At 41.4% G+C, this 7201-nt stretch overlaps 1 protein-coding gene across 1 annotated transcript in view; it reads left to right on the top strand.

Annotated features, from left to right (window-relative positions):
* The first annotated feature begins 4691 nt into the window (after positions 1-4691).
* Positions 4692-7201, top strand: part of trim2a (tripartite motif containing 2a) — a 62451-nt gene continuing 59941 nt past the window's right edge. Inside the window, exon 1 of the mRNA XM_014195575.3 lies at positions 4692-4813. The gene's annotated coding sequence lies outside the window, so the exon portion shown is untranslated. The remainder of the gene's footprint in view (positions 4814-7201) is intronic.

The raw sequence follows: 7201 nt of genomic DNA, 5'->3' as shown, positions 1-7201 counted from the left end.
AGATGAATGCACTAACTGGAAGTCACTCTGGATAAGAGTGTCTGATAAAATAAAAAATACGTAGGTAAATGGTTAGGATTGGAGGAGAGGAAGCTGATCCTAGATCTGTACCTCAGGGAAACTTTACGTTTACCAGTTGGCACGGGGTACCAGGACCGAGTCGATGTGCATGGGTACGAGATAATTAAGGTAGATATGTACAGTTGAAGTCGGAAGTTTACATACACTTAGGTTGGAGTCATTAAAACTCGTTTTTCAACCACTCCACAAGTTTCTTGTTAACAAACTATAGTTTTGGCAAGTCGGTTAGGACATCTACTTTGACATGACACAAGTAATTTTTCCAACAATTGTTTACAGACAGATTATTTCACTTATAATTCACTGTATCACAATTCCAGTGGGTCAGATGTTTACATACACTAAGTTGACTGTGCCTTTAAACAGCTTGGAAAATTGCAGAAAATGATGTCATGGCTTTAGAAGCTTCTGATAGGCTAATTGACATCATTTGAGTCAATTGGAGGTGTACCTGTGGATGTATTTCAAGGCCTACCTTCAAACTCAGTGCCTCTTTGCTTGACATCATGGGGAAATCAAAAGAAATTAGCCAAGACCTCAGAAAAAAAATTGTAGACCTCTACAAGTCTGGTTCGTTCTTGGGAGCAATTTCCAAATGCCTGAAGGTACCACGTTCATCTGTACAAACAATAGTACGCAAGTATAAACACCATGGGACCATGCAACCGTCATACCGCTCAGGAAGGAGACGCGTTCTGTTTCCTAGAGATGAACGTACTTTGGTGCGAAAAGTGCAAATCCATCCCAGAACAACAGCAAAGGACCTTGTGAAGATGCAGGAGGAAACAGGTACAAATGTATCTATATCCACAGTAAAACAAGTCCTATATCGACATAACCTGAAAGGCCGCTCAGCAAGGAAGAAGCCACTGCTCCAAAACCGCCATTAAAAAGCCAGACTACGGTTTACAACTGCACATGGAGACAAAGATCGTACTTTTTGGAGAAATGTCCTCTGGTCTGATGAAACAAAAACAGAACTGTTTGGCCATTATGACCATTGTTATGTTTGGAGAAAAAAGGGGGAGGCTTGCAAGCCAAAGAACACCATCCCAACCGTGAAGCACGAGGGTGGCAGCATTATGTTGTGGGGAGGTCCTTTGCTGCGGAAGGGCCTGGTGTACTTCACAAAATAGATGGCATCATGAGGACGGAAAATGATGAGGATATATTGAAACAACATATCAAGACATCAGTCAGGAAGTTAAAGCTTGGTCGCAAATGGGTCTTCCAAATGGACAATCACTCCAAGCATACTTTCAAAGTTGTGGCAAAATTGCTTAAGGACAACAAAGTATTGGAGTGGCCATCACAAAGCCCTGAAGTCAATCCTAAGAAAATGTGTGGGCAACTGGACAAGTGAAAAAACATGTGCGAGCAAGGAGGCCTACAAACCTGACTCAGTTACACCAGCTCTGTCAGGGGGAATGGGACAAAATTCACCCAACTTATTGTGGGAAGCTTGTGGAAGGCTACCCAAAACGTTTGATCCAAGTTAAACAATTTGAAGGCAATGCTACCAAATACTAATTGAGTGTATGTAAACTTCTGACCCACTGGGAATGTGATGAAAGAAATAAAAGCTGAAATAAATCATACTCTCGACTATTATTTTGACATTTCACATTCTTAAAATAAAGTGGGGATCCTAACTGACCTAAAACAGGGCATTTTTACTCGGCTCAAATGTCAGGAATTGTGAAAAACTGAGTTTAAATGTATTTGGCTAAGGTGTATGTAAACTTCCGACTTCAACTGTACATATACAGTGCATTCGGAAAGTATTCAGACCCCTTGACTTTTTCCAAATTTTGTTATGTTACAGCCTTATTCTAAAATTAATTCAATTGTTTTTTTCCCTCATCAATCTACACACAATACCCCATAATGACAAAGCAAAAACAGAAATATCATATTTACATAGGTTTTCAGACCCTTTACTTAGTACTTTGTTGAAGCAACTTTGGCAGCAATTACAGCCTCAAGTCTTCTTTGGTATGATGCTGCAAGCTTGGCACACCTGTATTTGGGGAGTTTCTCCCAGTCTTTTCTGCAGTTCCTCTCAAGCTCTGTCAGGTTGGATGGGGAGTGTTGCTGCACAGCTATTTTCAGGTCTCTACCGAGATGTTTGATCGGATTCAAGTCTGGGCTCTGGTTGGGCCACTCAAGGATATTCAGAGACTTGTCCCAAAGCCACTCCTGCGCTGTCTTGGCTGTGTGCTTAGGGTTGTTGTCCTGTTGGAAGGTGAACCCGTCGCCCCAGTCTGAGGTCCTGAGTGCTCTGGAGCAGGTTTTCATCAAGGATCTTTCTATACTTTGCTCCGTTCATCTTTCCCTCGATCCTGACTAGTCTCCCAGTCAGGTTTCCTCCAGACGTGACGCTTGGCATTCAGGCCAAAGAGTTCAATCTTGTCTCATCAGACCAGAGAATCTTGTTTCTCATGGTCTGAGAGTCTTTAGGTGCCTTTTGGCAAACTCCAAGTGTGCTTTCATGTACCTTTTACTGAGGAGTGGCTTCCGTCTGGCCACTCTACCATAAAGGCCTAATTGGTGGAGGGCTGCGGAGATGGTTGACCTTCTGGAATGTTCTCCCATCTCCACAGAGGAACTCTGGAGCTCTGTCAGAGTGACCATTGGGTTCTTGGTCACCTCCCTGACCAAGTCCCTTCTCCCCCGATTGCTCCGTTTGGCCAGGCGGCCAGCTCTACAAAGAGTCTTGGGTGTTCCAAACTTCTTCCATTTAAGAATGATGGCGGCCACTGCGTTCTTGGAGACCTTCAATGCTGCAGAAATATTTTGGTGCCCTTCCCCAGACACAATCCTGTCTCGGAGTTCTATGGACAATTCCTTTGACCTCATGGCTTGGTTTTTTCTGTGACATGCACTGTCAACTGTGGGACCTTATATAGACAAGTGTGTGCCTTTCCAAATCATGTCCAATCAATTGATTTACCACAGGTGGACTCCAATCAAGTTGTAGAAACATCTCAATGAGGATCAATGGAAACATGATGAACCTGAGCTCAATTTCTAGTTTCATAGCAAAGAGTCTGAATACTTATGTAAATATAATATTTCAAACATTTAAAAAAAATATATGTTTTACTTTGTCATTGTGGGGTATTGTGTGTAGAGTGATGAGGAAAAATAGGATTTAGTCCATTTGAGAATAAGGCTGTAACATAACAACATTTGGATAAAGAGAAGGGGTCTAAATACTTTCCGAATGCACTGTGGGTAGGGATAAAGTGACTAGGCAACAAGGTAGATAATAAACAGTAGCAGCAGCGTAAGTGATGAGTCAAACGAGTTAGTGCAGAAAGGGTCAGATGCAGATAGTCTGGGTTGGTTAACTATTTAACTAACTATTTAGCAGTCTTATGGCTTAGGGTAAAAGCTGTTCAGGGTCCTGACTTGGTGCATTGGTACTGCTTACCATGCGGTAGCAGAGAGAACAGTCTGACTTGGGTGCAGTGTCCTGCTAGGCACCAGTGTGTTCTGTGCACCACATGCTTATTACTTTAGGATTCTCCCAGCACAGTGCACAATACATTGTAAAATTATAATCAGTTCTGCATAGGGCTAGGTAGGGGAGACAGGCCTACCCCTTCACAGACACACCCCACTCTGAGCCACTATCAAACTATCAAGGAATTCTGTAATCAAACAGGAATGAAAATAACTTCTTCCTTCTTTTCTTTTCTTTTTTAAGTATCTGAAAGGGGCTTTCATGGACTGCTGCATAATGTAGGTTGTCATAGCAACAGCCTCCCTCCTGGGAGGGAGGGGCTGCAGAGTGTTCTTAGTAACCAAGGCCACGATGCGAACTGAGCGCGCGCGGGATTCCCCAGCACGCAGAATAGAAATGAGAGAAAGAGTTACTGTATGTTTCAGGTTGGGCATGATAATAATAGTTATAAAGTTGGACATTGAAGGGAACAAAACTTTTCACAGTTGGAGAAAAGCCTTCCCTGTAGCTCAGTTGGTAGAGCATGGTGTTTGCAACACCAGGGTTGTGGGTTCGATTCCCACGGGGGGCCAGCACAGAAAAAAAAAAAAAATGTATGAGTTGTATGAAATGTATGCATTCACTACTGTAAGTCGCTCTGGATAAGAGCGTCTGCTAAATGACTAAAATGTAAATGTAAATGTAAAAGTGTCAAAAGAATTGAGAATTGAGCGCGCGGGATGTGATTTTAGAGGCACAGTTTGCAAACAATCTTGAGTTAGGCTATGTGAAATAATTACTGTAGAAAGGAGCAATTACAAAATTATAAAAATAAAACAAATCTCTATATATAATATGTCATATGTATCATCCTAATATTTGTATGTTAAGGCATAGGCTCTAATAAAATAGAAAACAAACAAACAAAACAGTAATTTATCCACCCTGTCACAAAGAAAAATCACAAAAGCAGCATACACTTGAATAATGTATGAAATATTGTTTATTTTTGTACATCTGCTGCGCACATCCAGTGAATGTAATATTGATGGCGTTTTAAAGTGGATTGGGTTAATGCATGTGTGTATTCCGCTGGGATTGCCCCCCTGCCACGCTTTTTTGGTAGATCAGATATGCCTTTAAAACTGCAGCATAGAACCAACCCACTGCTTCATTTCCACTGAAATTGACAGAGAAGGCAGGGGTGCGCACTGTTTTTGCTCCTCTCTCGTAAATATTGCCCTGAGGATACTGACCGACAATACATAAATTCTCTAACAAAACGTGAGTATTTCTCAGTTTATTCTTGGAGGGATACTCCGAGATCTGTTCAATGTGTTCGTTCGTTGTTTGGTGCGTCATTGTAAATTATTGCAATTCGTTTTATCAAACGATGCATGTAGTCTAGAGCACATTCATGGGACACGCATTATTTTTCGAAGATTGTTTCAGTAGCCTATTTCAATGTTGAAAGTTGTTTCATTGTTTCAGTTACTCTCATCACTTGCTTTATCAGCGCAAGAATGCAATGCGTGTCATATGCAGTCTTGTTTGATTTATTATATTTTTATGGTTTGACTTGTAGGCTATTCTCATACATTGTTGCCGTATGTTTGCAAGGTCAATGTTATTCACACTACTTAACCCCTTGAATGGCTTGGTCCTTGTCCTTATTTCCTGGGTTCCTTAAACAATCTAAATAAATCATTCGTTTTGAGTTGAGTGCTTGGTCTGCTTGCTGTAGTGTTGACATGAAGCTAACAGATATCCTTCTGTAGCCTACTGGGTGTCTTGTTATTGCATTGCCTTTGTTTTTGTTCTGAAAGTATGCCTTCTCAATTCATGAGTACATGACTTAGATCAAAGATGAATCCTTACATTTCACTTTTTCCCAGGGTCTGTGAGCCAGGTCCTTTCTTTTCTTAATATACCGTACTGTACCTACGGTAGAGTATGCATTGACATAAGAGAATGGAGGAGAGCTGAATTGCCTAGTCTTGCTTGGCTCCTGTATGCAGACTCATGCCTCGTGAGTGATGCTCACATCCATCAAATCCCGCTAACTACCATTACAGGAGATAGCCCTACCTTCCTTATACAGACAGACACAACCTCCATGCACTGATCCAAGTTCAGTTTTATTATAATGGTAAAGCTCGCTCTCTCTCCAGGTATAAACTGATCCCAGAACAGTGGTCAGGAGTAACCTCTGGAGCCTCTATTTTCTTCTGAGTATAAACTGGCCTGAGAACAGTTGTCATGCACTGCTGTATCCTGACCTTAACAGTAGGGTGTCATTTAGCCCTGTCAGAGGTGATTTTGTCATTGGAGGGTTTTGAAGGGCCATCATCTGTCTGATTGGGTAACATGGCATCATAGGTGAGGGATGCATGGATGAAATGCACCTGGGGCCATATGTATCAAGGGTCTCAGAGTAGGAGTGCTGACCTAGGATCAGGTCCCCTCTGTCCACGTAATCTTATTCATGGTGATCTAAAAGGCTAAACTGACCATAAATCAACCCTCCTACTCTGAGATGCTTGATCCGTACAGCCCCAGGACAGGACTAGAGTATGTAAGGCCTGCGCTGGATTAAAACTATTGATGCTATGTTAGCATTTTAGGTTATTCATTTCTTGTACTCCTTGTTTTTGTTGGATCATTTTACTTGCAATGGTCACAATATGTGATTGCTTCCGCTTACTTATTTCACTACTGTCATTGTAGGTTGCTGGATAAGATGTTATGTCTATGGTTGCACGTACTACTATCTCATTTGTTGCTTTCTTTCATTTAGACTCATTCATGAAGTTTGTAAGAAATCCAGGCATTCTTCCATTCACACAGTAATTTGGTATGTTCCAGTGGTCTTCACATGAATTAACAACATTGCTTCAGTCACGGCTTCATACAGCCATTCAATTTACATTCGTTTTCCTCAGACCCCCAGTTCCTCTAAGGAGATTGTGTCAGTGAACGCACTGTAAAGTCTTATTACATAGACTCTCTCTCTCTCTCTTCATCTCTCTTTCTCTGCCTCTCTCTCAATTCAAAGGGCTTTATTGGCATGGGTAACACATTCACATTGCCAAAGCAAGTGGAATAGATAACAAACAAAAGTGAAATAAACAGTCTGAAATTTTCAAAAGAATAGACATTTCAAATGTTATCTTACTTGCTATGTACAGTGTTGTAACAATGTGGAAATAGTTGAAGTACGAAAGGGAAAATAAATAGACAGATAAATATAGGTTGTATTTACAATGGTGTTTGTGGAGACTGGTTGCCATTTTCTTGGCAACAGGTCATAAATCTTGCTGCTGGGATTGCACACTGTGATATTTCACCTAATACTGTAGATATGGGAGTTAATCAAAATTGGATTTGTTTTCAAATTCTTTGTAGTTCTGTGTAATCTGATGGAAATATGTGTCTCCAATATGGTCATACATTTGGCAGGGGGTTAGGAAGTGCAGCTCAGTTTCCACCTCATTTTGTGGGCAGTGGGCTCATAGCCTGTCGTCTCTCGAGAGCCAGGTCTGCCTACGGCAGCTTCTCTCAATAGCAAGGCTATGCTCACTGAGTCTGTACATAGTCAAAGCTTTCCTTAATTTTGGGTCAGTCACAGTAGTCAGGTATTCTGCCACTGTGTACTCTCTGTTTAGGGCCAAA

Source organism: Salmo salar, chromosome 04, assembly GCF_965601325.2.
Source record: "Salmo salar chromosome 04, fSalSal1, whole genome shotgun sequence".
NCBI classification, from domain to species: domain Eukaryota; kingdom Metazoa; phylum Chordata; class Actinopteri; order Salmoniformes; family Salmonidae; genus Salmo; species Salmo salar.
Note: the sequence above shows the minus strand (reverse complement) of the source record. Positions and strands in the feature narration are given on the sequence as shown.